Source organism: Gopherus evgoodei, chromosome 15 (assembly GCF_007399415.2).
Source record: "Gopherus evgoodei ecotype Sinaloan lineage chromosome 15, rGopEvg1_v1.p, whole genome shotgun sequence".
In the NCBI taxonomy this organism is placed as follows: domain Eukaryota; kingdom Metazoa; phylum Chordata; order Testudines; family Testudinidae; genus Gopherus; species Gopherus evgoodei.
This window is the reverse complement of record NC_044336.1, coordinates 5,560,094-5,577,179: the sequence shown is the minus strand read 5'-3', so window position 1 is coordinate 5,577,179 and position 17,086 is coordinate 5,560,094.

Here is a 17,086-nt window from a genome sequence, read left to right as displayed (position 1 = left end):
GGTACTCTCCAGTCACTCCCTGGGAGTAAGAAGTTTGAGTTGGCAAAACCCAGAGAAATAGGAAGGGCTAGAGAGGTAGGAAAGGCTGAGGCGAAAAGCAGTAAAGATATGGTGTAGGGTAATTGGCTGCTGATGGGAGGGCCCCTGAACTGGGATCTGGAGCAGAGGACAAGCCTGGGTTCCCCTGTCAGCCAGGAGGGGTGGCCCAGTCAGAGCAGGGAAGTCTGCCATTTTGTATAGCAGGACTTTGAGACTGCTGGATGGGGAAACATGCATTGGGACCTGGCCAGAGGGTTGAGTCACAAAGAAGGAGCACTTGGAGTTGCAGAGGGTGTGAGAGGATGACAGGAGAGACACTGCCAGAGGAGGGGGCAGTACCTGGCCAGAGCTAATCCCCAGAGCGACCAGGAGGAGGTGCCATTAGCAGTGAGTGAATCCCCTCACAGAACCCCAAGTTGTTTTCTCTTCCTTCCTTTCTGATCACAGACCTATAGCCGGGAACAACAAATGCATCTGGATGCAACAACTTTGCAGTTCTCACGAGCAGCTCACCGCTGTGGCTGTGTTTTCCTTCCCCATTTGGGGTGACAGGCTGATCCAAAGGCTTTGCCGTATTGCATGTGAAGAACCCCTTTGAGATGAGCCTTCTCTGGGGGTATTAGAAAGCATCATTCCACTCTGAGATGTGCCTATGTAACAGTGGCTGTGGGGACCTCCAGGTTTATTAGTTCCTAGGCATTCCAGATCCAATGTGCTCTCCTTTCCAAGTAAAGAGATGTCTTTCTAACTGTGAAACCTGCCCTGGGACCTAAGAGTCCACTGGACTTGTTCAGCATCCCTCCTGGTGCTAAATATTCTGCAGCCACATTTGTTCCCTCAATCACTTCCATGCAACCCCCTCTCCCTTCAAAATGCACCCTCAGTGACTCACATGCAATTCCATCACCTTCAGCACAGGTGTCACTGTAACTTATTAAACAGCCCTGTCGCTGATGCACAAGCTGGAATAGCACAGCAGGGCTAATGGGAGTAAAAGGCTGGGAAAGTTATTTCTGTCTCTATAGCAAGACATTATGACTCAATACACACAGGGGTCAGATCTATTGAGCAGGAAAGTGCTCTTTTTTACAAGCATTTTGAAGAGCACTGCTGCACTTTAAGCTCCTTGGGTGGCAGATCAATGGGGGTGGCGGGGTGCGCTGGCATGGTTGAGGCAAACTGCCATAATGATGAAATGTAGTTTTATTTGGAGATCAATCTGCATATGGCCTGAAAAAGCTTAAAACTTTCCACTCCCTCCTGCACACTACAAGACAAACCTTCAGGAAAGCTTTACACAGTTGATTCAATGTCCTCTCTAGCTGAAGGGGCTGATTGCTGGTCAGCGCTTGCTACTGTGTGCCACTCCAGCACTACAAAGAAGTCGCCAAGCTGTCAGAGCCCCAGTGAATCTGGCCTTGCTTTTGACCAATGTCCTAGGGAGCTCGTGGTATCCAGTGCACCTGCAATCACTATCAAGTCAGTGCATATAAAGAATAGGATTGTCCCTAATCTCTGCTCCCCAAATGTCATGGGCTTTATCCAGGAGTGACAGGAATGATGCTGTCAGTTACACCGAGGCCAGTCCGTCTGTAAGCAGCTGTGAGTAACACACCAAGAAAGGGGGGGGTGATCGGGGAGACATCAGTGCTAGATGGGAGCAATGGGAAAGTTGGTCTCAAGTGAAATACTCTAAGGCCTGGCCTACACACAGATTTTGCACTGGTACCACTGGCTCAGCTAGAGATGTGGTTTTTACTGACATGGTTATACAGGTACAATGCCCCTAGCATGGCCACAGCTATCTGGGCCAACATAAAGATATCTTATACCACTACAGTTTTTCCCTTTCCTGTGCAGGAGTAACTATACCGGTGTAAGCACATGTCACCCTTCTGCCAGTGGTTAATGGCAGCAGTAGGGGCCGGGCTCAATATATTACCTATGTAAGGGACAGAGTTAAGATGAAGCAAATCTTCGGCTAAACTCCGCTAGCGTCACAACCTTCGCATTGCCGCTATACATGAGGAGGAGGGGCATGGAATGTCTTTTTAAAAATAGAAAACTAAGACAAAGAACAAATGTAAAAGCTGGAGAAAATAATTCACCTGCATCAGAGGCTTAGAGTAATGCATGAGGAACAATGAACCACAGGGTTTATTTATTTGTATGCATTCAACACCAAGGGGCCCCAGCCGTGGCCCAGCTGTGCGAGTTACTGCACAAACACAAAACAAAACTAGGGTCCCTGACCCAGAGAGCTAGCAATCGAGACACGAGACAACAAATGGATACAGACAGACCAGCGGGGGAGAACAAAGAAACAGTAAATCAGTGCTGGCCCGCAGGGTGGGCAGAAATGTCAGCACGCCAGACACTTCCACAGTCAGGCTTTTGTAGGCCTCGCAACAAAGGAGAGTTTTATGGAGGGATCTCAAGGAGGATAATGAGATGGTTTCGTGGAGGTTTACAGGGAGCTTCTCCCAAGCGTGAGAAGCAGCAGGGGAGAAAGTACAAAGGGGCTTGTTTGAATATTTAACAAGTGGGTCATGGAGGCTGGAACTATGGGACGATTGGTGGCAGGAGTAGACCTTTCGATGCTGAATGCGAGATGATCAGCTGGGTGAGGCTAGGTCATGAAGGGACTTGAAAATGAAGACAAACAGCTTGTATTTGATGTGAAAGAGAAAAGGAAGCCAGTAGAGGAAAGGGAGAGCTGGGGAGAGAGTCAAAGGGAGGGTGGATAGAGCTATGTTCCCATGTGAATGGTGTATCGCTTTAGCTATACTCATATAAAATCACTGCCCAACAGGTGGGATGGACTCCCTGGGTAAAGCACCAGCAGAAGCAAGTACAGAGCTTGCAGCCAGCAAGCCGTCACCTAGAGTTTTTGTGACGCCTCTGGCAGTCAGGTCTAAATGAGGGAGTAGGTTATGTGAAAGTAGAATGAATTAGATTGTAAAAGTAGAAGTAGAAATACTGTATGTTCCTTTAAGCAGGGATGAGGAATGTTGAGATAAAATTATCTGGAAAAGAAACATTAAGGTATGGAACAACGGGTCCACTTAAGCTAATGGTGAGACATTAGCAGGAGATCGGTAAGAGTTAATAAGGAAATAAGATGTGTGTGTGTCTAGCCCCAGGTAAACTTATCAGTTCTGTTCCCTTTGTTATCTTGTTAAGTTTGTGTCCTTTTTATCGAATAAATAAAGTAGCTTAAGCCTTGCATGGCAGTCACACATTATCTGGGTGTATTGGCAGATGCTTTGCTAACAAAACAGAGTGGTCTGACAAACTGTGAGTCCTGAGTCTGACTTTGACAGTTATGTGTAGTGGGGCTTATATTATCCAGGTTGTCTTTGTGAATGTGTGGATGCAATGTCAGGAGGAGAGCACACGGGCATGGTGTGCATTACAGGGGGGCATGTGGAACTGTCCACAGATTACTGGAGTCTCACTCTACACGGCTGGGTTTGGGGTTGGTTACTGGGCTGGGGCTGTTGGGGAGTGGACTGTGAGTGCATCTCTGTGAGCAGCAGGGGGAACCCATGGTGGATCCATTGATTGCATTCGTGTGGAGATGTGCCATTGGGGGCGAGCCCAGGTGTGGTGCTCTCCATCCTGTCTGGCCGGCCGAGGGGGCTTGAGCTCAGGCGTCGTGCTCTCTGTCCTGTCTGGCTGGCCGAGGGGCCTGAGCTCAACCATCGTGCTCTCCGTCCCCTCTGGCTGGCCGAGGTGGTCTGAGACCAGGCATCATGCTCTCCATCCCTTCTGGCTGGTCAAGGGGCCTGAGCTCAGGCATCATGCTCTTCTTCCCATCGGGCCCGCCGTGGGGTCCTGACCCCAGGCGTCGTGCTCTCCATCCTGTCTGGCCAGCCGAGGGGGCCTGAGCTCAGTGCTCTCCTTCCCGTCTGGCCGGCTGAGGGGGCCTGACCACAGGTGTCGTGCTCTCCATCCTGTCTGGCCAGCAGAGGGGCCTGAGCTCAGGCGTTGTGCTCTCCGTCCCCTCTGGCTGGCCGAGGGGCCTGAGCTCAGGCCTCGTGCTCTCCGTCCCCTCTGGCTGGCTGAGGGGCCTGAGCTCAGGCCTCGTGCTCTCCGTCCCCTCTGGCTGGCCAAGGGGCCTGAGCTCAGGCCTCGTGCTCTCTGTCCCCTCTGGCCAGCCAAGGGGCCTGAGACCAGGCGTTGTGCTCTCTGTCCTGTCTGGCTGGTCGAGGGGCCTGAGCTCAGGCATCGTTCTCTTCTTCCCATCTGGCCCGCCGAGAGGGCCTGACTCCAGACGTTGTGCTCTCCATCCTGTCTGACCGGCAGAGGGGGCCTGAGCTCAGGCGTCATGCTCTCCGTCCTGTCTGGCTGGCCGAGGGGCCTGAGCTCAGGCATCGTGCTCTCCGTCCTGTCTGGCTGGCCGAGGGGCCTGACCCCAGGTGTTGTGCTCTCCATCCTGTCTGGCTGATCGAGGGGCCTGACCCCAGGTGTTGTGCTCTCCATCCTGTCTGGCTGGCCGAGGGGGCCTGACCCCAGGTGTTGTGCTCTCCAACCTGTCTGGCTGGTCGAGGGGGCCTGACCCCAGGTGTTGTGCTCTCCATCCTGTCTGGCCGGCTGAGGGGGCCTGGCCCCAGGCATTTTGTTCTCCCTCCCGTCTGGCTGGCCGAGGGGGCCTGACCCCAGGTGTCGTGCTCTCCATCCTGTCTGGTTGGCCAAGGGGCCTGAGCTCAGGCATCGTGCTCTCCGACCCCTCTGGCTGGCCGAGGGGCCTGAGCTCAGGCTTTGTGCTCTCCGTCCATCTGGCTGGCCGAGGGGCCTGAGCTCAGGCATCGTGCTCTCCATCCCATCTGGCCGGCTGAGGGGGCCTGATCCCAGGCGTTGTGCTCTCCATCCCATCTGGCCAGTTGAGGGGGCCTGAGACCAGGTGTTGTACTCTCCATCCCGTCTGGCTGGTCCAGGGGGCCTGATCCCAGGCATCGTGCTCTCCTTCCCATCTGGCTGGCTGAGGGGCCTGAGCTTAGGTGTTGTGCTCTCCATCCTGTCTGGCCAGCCCAAGAGGCAGTCAGCACGGAAATATGTTTTTTAACATTTTTAGCAAATGTTCCCTCAGAAAGTCTCTTGGAAGCTCCTGGTCCCGTGACAGCCCCCTACAATGCTCTATGCTGTGACAGGCATTTAGCATGGCTGAGCGTGTAGCAGTAAAACCTGTGTGGTTTGCAGTGGTGGTTTCTGGGAGTGCACCAGTCCATGCTGAGGAGGTGTTTCTGGGGACAAGGGCAATAGAGTGCTTTAAAGCATTCATTAGCACCTCTTGCTTCGCTGAAGACCTCTGCTGATGTGTACTTCCATCCAGTTTCAGGTTCCCTTTTCCACATGCCTGGGCTCACACAGTTTGGGGATAAAGGAACAGATGTGTTTTGAGGCATGTGTGTATTGTTGTGGAGCCACTGGGACACCAGAGTTCAGATTCCGTTCTCTTGTGTAGTTAAAGTGGTGGTTCAGCTGCTTTATTTTACATGAAAACACCAGAGTGTCTGCCCCAGATTTCCAGCACATAATCTCTGCTTAAAGCTTGAATTTTCTGGGGAGTCTCCAGAAAATTGCTTCAGTCATTTGTCCAGGTTCCAATCAATTATAAGTTGGCTGCCAAAACATTCACATTCCAAGTCTCAGGATTTTTTGAGCCCTTTTAACTTCAAAACTTCAAACCGTCGAAGGCAGTGGTGTGTGGGAGGTTAGGGCAGGAGGCTCTCGGGGTGACAGAGCTAGTGTTAGTTAACAAAAGATTAACAATGATTAGTGTTCATCCTAGCTGAATCCCTATGTGCTGCAGTCAGATAGCTGACAGAGAATGAGCTCTGTGACATTCAGCATAAAGAAGAGATCTCAAGGCAGAAGGATGCCTGCTGGTCGGAAACTGATCTCAGACAAATTCAGACTAGACCAGGGGTGGGCAACTTTTGGGCCTGAGAGCTGCATTGGGTTTCCAAAATTGTATGGAGAGCTGGTTAGCAGAGGCAGTGCCTCCCTAAACAGCCAGATGTGGCCCAGCTCCTGCCCCCTATCTGACCCCTCCTGCTTCTTGCCCCCTGACACCACCACCCCTGGGACTCCTGTGCCATCCAACCCCCCCATCCCCTGACAGCCCTCAGAACTCCCACCCCTGACTGCCGCCACCGCCCCATTCAACCCTCCTCTCCTTCCTGACTGCCCCCTGGGAACCCCTGCCCCCATTCAACCTCCCTGTTCCCTGCCCTCTGACCACCCTGACCCTGTCCACACTCCTGCCCCCTAACCACCACCCTGAACTCCCCCGGCCTCTATCCAACCCCCCTGCTCCCTGCCCCCTTACCACTACAGCCACGCTGCCCAGAGCACCAGGACAAGCAGCTGCGCCACCCTGCTGGAGCCAGCCACGCCACGGCACAGCACAGAGCACAGGGTCAGGCCCCGGCTTTGCAGCTGTGCTGCCCCAGGAGCTCGCAGCCCCACTGCCTAGAGCATTGCGCCAGCAGCTGAGTGAACTGAGGCCACAGGGGAGGGGGAACAGCAGGGGAAGGGTCGAGGGCTAGCCTTTGGGGCCAGGAGTTTGGGGGCAGGGCAGGAGGGGCCCACGGGCCATAGTTTGCCCGCCTTTGTACTAGACCTAAGGCACACATTGTCAATAGTGAGGGTGATTAACCATTGGACCAGCATATTTAGGGTGGATTGTCCATCCTTGGAGTCTCTAAATCAATACTGGATGCCTTTCTGAAAGGTCCACTCTAGCTCAAATAGGAGCGCTGGGCTGAAGGCAGGGATTGCTGGCTGGATTCCCAAGCCTGTGTTCTGCAGGAGGTCAGATGCCCCAATATTATCCAGACCATCCCAATACTGGGAGCTTTGTCTATCTATACCACCCCATCCTGATTTTTCACACTTGCTATCTGGTCACCCTAGACTAGACGGACCATTGCAAGTACCCTTAGTCTATATGCAGAACGAGGGAATCTTTACTAGGGTAAATGGGGACACAGAATGTGGGAATACTCGACAGTGAGTTCACATTCAAAGCTCTCTGTAAATCTGCAGGAGTCCATTCAATTCTCTCCCCACCCATCTCTGGGAATGGCCAAAAGGCAGGTGTTCCCAGGGCACCTCACCCACCACAAGGCCCTCTCACAGTCTGGTTCAGTGTACAGAAGTGTGCTGGGATCTAAGGGTACTGTTCTCTGTGGAGTGGGCTTCAGTCCTGTTGAAGTCAGTTGTCTAGTCCTCCCTCGAAGAGCCACTCCTTGACCCAGCTTTGTGATTCAGCTCAGTTTAAGTGCTGAGCAATGGGATCTCACTGAGGTCACCTCGGCTCAAACTGCTCTGCTGCCCTCTGCAGGCAGTCCTCTCTGCACTGCAGGATCCTCAGAAGGGCAGAGACAGGAGCATCTAGGACCCTGGGGCAGAGTCCTCACCACTGGAAGACAAACTTCTCACCACTGGGAGAGAGAGCCCTTTCACTTTCCCCTCTCATAGTTCAGACTTCACCTCTCCACCTCCTCACTAGTTCAGTTTGGGAGATTTCCAAATATGGCTAGTGGAATTGTGGGTATGGAACATGTAAATGAGGCTCTCCGTAGTAGTTCTTTTCTCTTTCTACCAGCCAAGAGCTCCTCCCATTATGAAGCTGCTGACTATGGTCTTACACACATTTATACCACTACGACTGTATCCAGGCTAGGGATTTTGCACAGTTTGAACTACACCAGAATAGTGCAAGTGGTACAATTTGTGTGTGTGTAGAGAAGGCATACAATTGATACATTTCATTTCACTTCCTTTTTTTTCTATTCAAATTTCACTGGTCTGAATCTCAGACTTTCCCAAACTCTCTGTATTTCATGAGCAGAGAGAGGAAACATCTGTGAATTCTCCAACTTACCTGGCACTGAAACCGCTCGGTTTTGTCTGAATAGAAATCTGTGACATGGAACTCAGCTCAGGTCTAATGAAAGCCTGATCCAATGATTGACATTAAAGAACCAACAAGTACTCATGCTTACCACGCTGTACTAAGAGGTATCACAGCCGGCCCCTAGCCTAACTGTGGTATCCCAGACACTGCTGTGTTGTAAGTGCCTGTTGTCATTTTCATGCTGATCACTGTAAAAGTAATGAGAAGCTCAAAGCATCATCATAAAAGCTGGGCAAAGCATAGCTCAAGGTAGAACTTAGGGCTCCAAAACCACTGTTGAGCAGCCATGTTGCTGAGATTTTCCTTCTACAGAAAAACACCAATCACTTGCTACAGTCAGTTCTGTCTAGTAGAAGCTGGCCATGCTCTCTACTATATATTCAGCTGGGTGATGACATCACTTCTATTCCTAGCTGTGACCAGCTGACTGGTCATATAAGAGACTCATTCCTTGCTAAGGTCACCACTGGCTGGGCTGTTGAGCACCAGCAAGCTGACAAGTAGTGGCCTGTAAGTTTTTTGAAGAGGTGAACTTTGGCATTTTCCTGCTATAGGTATCAAAAGCAGTTTTATGTGGATGCTAAAACAGAAGAAAGACTTCCACTCTCCTGGCTTATGGAGAAATTCATGCATGTGGCCAAAATCCAAGCCTTTCATTTCCCCCAGGGATTAGCTCTGCCATGGAATTCCTGAGCTGGAAAAACTTTCTAGGGGTGAGTTTACAGCAGGGGTGGGCAAACTTTTTGGCCTGAGGGCCACATTGGGTTCCATAAATTGTATAGATGGCCGGTTAGGGGAGAGTGTCATGGCCCAGCTCCCACCTCCTAGCTGCCCCCCCCACCCTCAGAGACTCCTGCCCTGGCCAACTCCCCTTGTTCCCTAACATCCCTCCCCCCCTCGGGACTCCTGCTCCATCCACACATCCCTGACCGCCCCCGGATCCCCACCACCTCATCCAACCCCTCCTCTCATTCCTGATGGCCTCCCCGGGAACCCTGCCCCATTCAACCACCCCTTCTTCCTATTCCCTGACTGCCCCCGGAACTCCTGCTTCTGATTGCCCCCTGCTGCCCCATCCAACCCCCGCACTCCTTCCTGACTGCCCTCTAGGGTGACCAGACAACAAGTGTGAAAAATTAGGACAAGGGTGGGGGGTAATAGGAGCCCATATTTAAAAAAGCCCCAAATATCGGGACTGTCCCTATAAAATCGGGACATCTGGTCACCCTTCTGCCCCCCCAGAACCCCTGCCCCCATTCAACCCCCTGTTCCCCCCCAACCACCACAACCCCTTTCCACACCCCTGCCCCCTGACCACCACCCTGAACTCCCCTCCCAGGCCAGGAGCTCAGGGGCCAGTCAGGATGGTCCCACGGGCCATAGTTTTCCCACCTTTGGTTTACAGGAAGCGCCAAGTTCTGTCCTGTGATTTATGTACATGGCTCTGATTGGAGGTACCGGGAAACATACATCTCCAGCAAAGTTTAGCCCTAGGTGTCTCATACTTCTCCACCTGCCAAAGTCTAGAAGTGGGGAAAAGCTCTAAAATAGAGACTGCACAAGAAAGATAGTCATGATGCAGAACAAGGGAGATAATATTTGCTATATCAGCTACTACTTATGACTGAGGGGTGATAGAAATCCCAGTCTTGTGAAAGACAGACATGGAGCTGGGTATAAAATGTGGATGCTCTTTCCTGGTGGTATAGCCCAGAGCGGTGATTGTCTACCCCAGAAATCTTATATCTAGCACAGTCCTCACAAGAAAGAGATGGATTTACCCTGTAGAATTGTTGGACTGTGTCATGGGACAAAGTCAGAGCTGGCAGTTCCAGAAAGGCGGCCCTGTTGTGTTTCGGGCTGCCCATGGCTGAAGGACCCTCCCTCAGCCTGTGAGGAGAATCCACTGAGCCTGGGACTCAAATAATTACAAGGGACAACAGAAAAAATAACAAGGACAGGTGTGAAGGTCAAAGGGTCAAAAGTAGGGAACCTGCAGGGGACACTGAGCAGAGAACCCCGGACAGCAGCCACTGCTCCTTGAAGGTGTCAAAGGAACCTGCGGACGCGGCCCAGCAGAACTTTGCCTGGATCCGTGAATGGAGGGAGGATTGGAAATAGGCCCCACAGTCACAGAGACTCCCTTCAGCCAACATCCTTTCCTTGGTGTTGTAGATGGCCACTTTGGCCATTGCTATGAGGAGGCTGACGAGGGGGTCCTGCGACTTTGTGGGGGCATGGATGGGCTGTGAGTATATGAGAAGATGGGGGGAAATGTGCAGCCAGAAACACAAAAGTAAGTCCAGGAGGAGCCGGAAAAGGGGCTGCAATCTGATGCACTCAAGGTAGACATGCGCCAGGGTCTCCCTCATGCCACAAAAAGGACAGGCATCAGGGATGGAGGTGAACCATGCCAGGTACACACCAGTGCTCATGACTTCATGAAGGAGCCACCAACCAATATCCCCGGTGGTCCATGGGACTAAGGTGAAATAAAGACTAGCACACTGGGGTAACTCACCCTCAAGAGGTGGCAACAGATTCCGTCTCTTAGTGTCAGGGCAGGACACGAGGGAGAGGAAATGGAGAATACAGAGCACAAGTGTGTACAGATGTGCCTTGGCATGGTTTGAAAGTGAACCGGCTGCAGGTTGTGGATCCAGCTCAGGGAGTACGGGTGGGACAGCTGAGGGGCTCACGGGACAGGGGCCCTTGGAAGCAGTACAGGAAGGTGTGCACCAACTCCCCACTGGACTATCTGCACTATAAAGAAGTCTCCACCTGAGTGCGAAGGCAAATCAGATCCTGTCCTGCCTCCTCCAGCGGGAGACTCAAGACCCTTGCAGAGACCCAGTGCAGCCTTGGCCAAAAGAACACCAGAGCTAATGTCTGGAGGTGGGTCAGGAAACCCCGGGTTGAGATCAGAGTGTTAAGCTGCTGCCAGAGCATGGACAGGACTAGCTGATTGAGCACCAGTGCCCTCCCCTGCAGGTAAAGGCACCCGAGCAGTCCTGTCCACCTTCACAGCCGCTCAGCCACCCTGCCCTCCAAATCCTGCCGATTCTCAGGCAGAGAGAGATGCATGGCAGAAAGGTAGATGCCAAGATAGAGCAGCGGACCTGCACTCCGCCGAATGGCCTGAAGCATGGGTGGGAGGGAGCTTGCCTGCTATCCGTCCGACCGTCCCCAACCACCGTGCCAGAGCTTTTGACCCAGTTAACCTGGGTGGAGGAAGCTGCCGATTAAATGGCCTTGCAGGCCTCCACCTGCACCAGGTCACCTGGGTCCTGGATCATGAGGAGCAAGTCACTGGCGTACACTGACAGGACCAGCTGCAACTCTGGCTCATGGAACACCAACCCCATCAGACTTCTAGGGAGGAGATGGAGGAAGGGTTCGATGGCCAGATTGCACAGCCGACCTGACAGCAGACAGCCTTGATGCACTCCTTGCCTGAAGCTCACCAGTTCAATCAGGGTCCAGTTGAGCCTGACCAAACACTCCATGGAGGCATACAGCACCTAGAGAAAACCCACAGACTGGGGCCTGAAGCCAAACACCCACAGAGTGCCCAGGAGATACCTGTGGTCCACCCAGTCAAACATCTTCTCCTGGTCCAGGGACAAGAGGGCGAACGACAGACCATCCCTACACCTGAGCTCTAAGAGATCCTGGACCAAATACAAGTTGTGAAAGATGGTACAGCCCAGAACGGTGTAGGTCTGGCCGGGGTGAACCACGTCCGCCAGCACAGACCCCAGCCACAATGAGATGGCCTTTGCTATGACCTTGTAGTCTGTGCTGAGGAGCAAGATGGGATGCCAGTTCTGAAGGTTGCAGAGGTCCCACTTCTTCAGAAGCAAGGCAAGCACAGCCTGCCTGCACAACAGAGGGAGCACCCTACTCCCCAAGGACTTGGCCCAGACAATGACAAGGTCCGGGCAGAGGATATCCCATAACGCACGATAGAGGTCGCCTGCGCTGACTGTTGGGAGGGAAAGGTGCACCTGTGCCCTTGCCAGGCCAGCCAGAACTACTGCAAGGATACTACAAAGCCCACATCCTCCAGCAGGCTATTGTTAAAGTGCCAATAGGCTGACCCCGGCCTCTCTGAAGTCAGAGAGGCTGTCAGGGCCACCAAATGGTGGTCCGAGAATGGGGCCGGCCAAATGCTGGAGAAGTGGGCTTGTGAAAGATGATAACGAGATAAATAAATGTGATCCAACCAGGAATGGCACAACTGATCTGCCTCCACCCAGACAGAAGTAAAAGTAGACTCATCATCTGGACACTAGACATCCACCAGAAAGTGATGGTCTACGATCTCCCAGAGGATGTCTGCAGCAGCTGGTCACTGCTCAGTCCCCGAGCGGTCCCACTCTTCAAAGGTGATGTTGAAGTCCCTGCCCAAGACCAGGCACCCGTGAGGATCCAAGATGCTGAGGAAGGCAGCTGCCTACCACAAAAATGCACCCACTCTGGGCCCGATGTCTGGGCATAACAGTTGACAAAATTCAATGCCAGGATCTCCACACAAGCCCGGAGGTGCAGCAGGTGGCTCAGCACAACCTCAGCAACCCCCACTACCTCAGGCCGTAGGTCGGGGGAGAACAGGGTAGCCACTGCAGCCATATAAAAAGTGAGATGGCTAAAATACCCCCTGTCCCCCCCACTCCAGCTGCCAGCTAGCCTCAGCAGCTGCATCAGTATGTGTCTCCTGCAGGAAGATTACAGCATTCTCCCTGTCCCAAAGGAAGGAGAGCACCTGGAACTTGCGGAGACCCATCCTACAGGCCCAGGTGTTTAGTATGGTGAAGATGATCAGTGCCATAGTGAAGGCTGGGAGAGTCCTTATGGACAGGGATGCTAGTGCCCCTACTGGACCCCACACCAATCCATGACTGACCCCGAAAGCCATCAGGGAGTCACGGAAGCTGCAGGCTCACTGGTAGGCTGTCGCGTCCTGCCTCCTGGTCCCTTTACCATCCCCCAAAATGGCCTTCACAGTCCGAAGGACATGATGAAAATCTCCCCAGCGCTGGAGAGTGAGCTGCACACTGTTCCGGACACCATGAGTGTCCAGGAGGAAAGTGTGCAGCTTGTCTCGCAGCACATTGGGGGCCGGAGCTACAGACCCCTGGCCAGCCTCCAGTCAGGTCCCCACAATAGCCCTATGGCCTACCGAGACAGGGAAGCAGGGGGCAGACCCCTGGTGTGGCACCCATTCAACTGGTGCCGTGCAGCCCATCTCAGACTCCGGCACGGGAAGGAACAGTGGAGGAAAAACAGCAGCCCCTAAAAGGTCGGGAGAGAGGAACATGAAAACCGCCTCCCGAGGGCTGTCCGATAGAAAGGGAAACAAAACAATGCTGGGAGCAGCTACAATATGGGAGGTGGAAGGGGTCGAGGAGGGAACGGCATCAGCGATGGGAACGGGACTGGGATCAGGGACCCTGGAGCCAAGTCACTGGGGTGCAGCACCTCTCGACTGGGCACAGGGAGCGAGATGTCTGCAGTGGGGGAGAGAGCGGAGGAGGGGGCATCATGAAGCAAGTGCCGCGCAGATCGAGTCCTGCTGGCAAGGAGTCATCCTCCCTCTGGGTAACCAGGGTCAGACCCCAGGCCTCAATCTCCTCAAAAATGGAGCGGAAGTCCCCATCTGCTACCTCGGAGTCCTCCCAGCCAGCGACCGAGGCAGCACTTACTTCGGTGCCGACGGGGTGCACAGATGACAAAGGGGTGGGGAGGTTCTTTCCCAGTCCTCCACAATGGGGGTGGTACCGCCTCCTGTTGCTGCCAGGACCTCCCCAACTGGCTGTAGTCACTGGACCCTATCCATTGAGGGAGAGAAGGGAGGAGACGCAAGCTGTAGCAGGGTTGTGTGCAGTAAAAGGAAAAGGCTTCTCCTAGGTACAGAACTGTTTTTCCTTATAAGGACCCTGTTTGGGGCAGGGTCTGGTTCCCACATAATTGGGTCTGGAATGGGTTAGAGAGGGTAGTCAATGATTGGCAGCCAGATAAGAAGAAGCAGTACTCAAGTGGGAGTTAGGAAACATAAGGTTTTTTGTTTAAAGAAACCCTCAGGCCGCTCCTAAGACATATCCTGTACATTTTGTAAATAAACCAACAGGAAGTATTAAAGCTCCAGAGTGGGACTGATTTACCTCGGGTCCTCTCAATGCCAGAGGCAGAAAAGCTGAGCCCTGATATAACAGAAAATGTGAGGTGTCATAGTCATTAACCTGATATTTACACAGGGCTAGAAAAAATGTTTCTTTTTGCCTCTTCCACCTACTACATCTGAGATTAATACTGCAGTTCTTTTTGCTGAATTGATTTAAAGCAAGTAGGTCCAGGGGAAGTGGATTCAGGATCCCCTTGTTAATTAATTATGCATTTTAGAAAGATGGAGCTCTTCTTCAAGGAGCATGAGTGTTCTTTGACCAGAAATTAAAGGAATCCATAGAGACCCACCACAAGCCAATGAATCTTGACTCTGGTTTATCTATTCTTCTCATGCGACATGTCTCTGCCATTATTCCCATGACGCTCTGCAGCTCAAGATCAGACTTTGTATCTGTGCACTCAACCTCCAAAGACACAGCTCATGAAGCAGAACAAGCCATTGCTTTGCTTTTTTTTTTTTTTAGCATATCCCTACCTGACTGGTTTTCCTCCATTTTCTGTCTTTGTCCCCCTCGGCAGTGGCAGCATTTGCTGCTGCTAAACCAAGGGCCAGGACGGCATGGCAAGACTATTAAGGTACTCAGCAGACTTTGTTTGTGTCCATCCTTGTGGATAATTCAGCTTTTAAGTTTCTTCTCCAGCGTCACCTTAATGACCAGGCTTGAAATAGAATCCCGTTCTCTATGTCAGACTGCTTGGGAAGTGCTCTGTTACGCTGAAGAGGTGACAGCTCCTTTAGGGTATGATGGAGGGCTGGCCAGGTCTGTGTAAAAAGTACACGGCAGTGCAAATCGCTGGCTGTATATTAATATTCCTATTGCAACTTGCCTCCCAATCCACTTTCTGTAACTGGATGTGGTTAGTTTCCTTACTAAGGACTTAGAATGCAAATCAGGAGCAATGAGAGTGATTGCCCTGGAACGGCCTTCTGCCATTGGGGCAAAGACTTCTGTTAGCAAAGTATATGAATTATGATCAGAGCTGGGCAGATGCTCCAACACTTTATTAACAAAATTAAGTATTAGACAAATGAAAAAATGCACATTTCCTTAACAGTATTGGTGGGGCCCTTTTCACACGGTCAAATACACAGGGCCAAAGCCAGAAGTGACTATAAAATGTGACAAGACTCTGATACAGCTGCCTGCAGCCACTGACTGGGCAGGGGATTCTGAGCTCATGTAGCCCTGAAGATAAGATAAGGGTAGGCTGAAGTTTCATCTGAGATTCCCTTTAGACTTAGCCTCATTTAGATTCACTTGAGCTGATCTCTTAATAGAACCCACAGAGTCCATTAGACTTGCGAGGGAAAAGATAAGGACAACCAAGCTCCAAATAAGGTAATACCAGCCAAAAGGGATGAGAAGGGCCTTTAAAAATATATCAAGGGTAAAAAAGTGCTAGGAAAAAGCAAGTCTATTAACACCTGAGGAGGGGAGTGAAATTAATAATGGCTCCAGGATGGCTGAGATACTGAAATGCTTGGAATCTGTCTTCAATGAGAAAAATACAGACAAGGAATGCACACTATCCATCATGAAGAAAGATATGGAGAAATAATTACTGATAAAGTGCAGCCCAGGGGATAGAAGGAAAATCTGAACCAATGCCGTGCAAATCAGTTCGTCTGGATGATCTGCATGACAGGGCATTTGGGGAACTGGCTAACGAACATACAGTATCTCTGACAATTAGCTTTGAAAAATCATGGACAGCTGGAGGAAGGCAAATGTAGTTCTCATTCCTGATGAAGTACGGGAGAGATTCTTGTAGCTACTGCCTCCTATTCCTCAGTAAAACAGAGGGTAAATATTATGAAAACAGTTCTTCATCCTCCAGAACTGTAGTGGACAGCCTGTGGGCTGCACGTGGCTCGTCAGGGTAATCTGCTGGCAGGCCATGAGACAGTTTCTTTACATTGACTGTCCATAGGCACAGCCCCCCGCAGCTCCCAGTGGCTGTGGTTCGCCATTCCCAGACAGTGAGAGCTACTGGAAGCATGCGGGCATGGTGGGGATGTGGGTCCTAGGGAGAGCACCGAAAATCTGTTCTCTGCACTGCCTGACTTTTCTGTTCGCAGGTCCATCTGGGTGATGGAGGAAACCAAGAGCTTCCATCAGTGCCCCTGCTGGCAGCAGTCACAGAAAATCCATCCCAACGGCTTGGCCCGCCTGCCTGAATTAGCAGTGGCTGTGCTCTTGGTGTTAAAGCAAGGAGAGCTTGTATGGAACAGCGGCTTTACTTTGGGGAGAGATGATGTTATTGTGACACAACAGCAACCAGAGCCTGCTGTTCTCTGCAGCCTGCAGCTCCCTGTGTCCCAGTGTAGTGCACTCTCCATGTGCGGTATGGGTATGACTCTGTGCCGGACTCTGGTAATATGTTTTGAGAAGCACCTTACCACGTAGGAACCAAGTCCCATTGATTGAAGCTACTGAGGCACTTCTGAAAGTTATACTGCCTGATCTACCCTAGCTACAGAGGCTGGGTCTTAAGCTGACGCTGCAGAGAGGCATGTGTTTGGCTCAGGAAATCCCTGGTCATGGCTAAGCCGGTGGCTGTCAAGACTGCAGTCCAGGGCCCTGCTTTCCAAACCTGCAGCCTCATCCTTCCCTAGCAATGGCAGCCGCTTCTCTCACTCCCTTCTGTGTCGTCTCCCCAGGGGCTCTGCTGTGCTGGGCCAGGGAACGTTTCGCCCGGATGCATTATGACTGCAGCGATCTCAAGTACAAACAGACACTATAATGAATCTGATCTCAAGGCCTGGCCTCTCCTGAATCAGTTACTGCAGCTACGTAGTCCTTCTCAGTCTCCCCTCCCCACCACCATAGCTCTCCGGTTGTGTTGCCAGCGCTGTCTGAGCGTTCTTCGAAGCATCATGGCTTTTGCCATCATGCTGCCTGATCAGGTATGCCGTGTTGGCTCTGCCTGGCT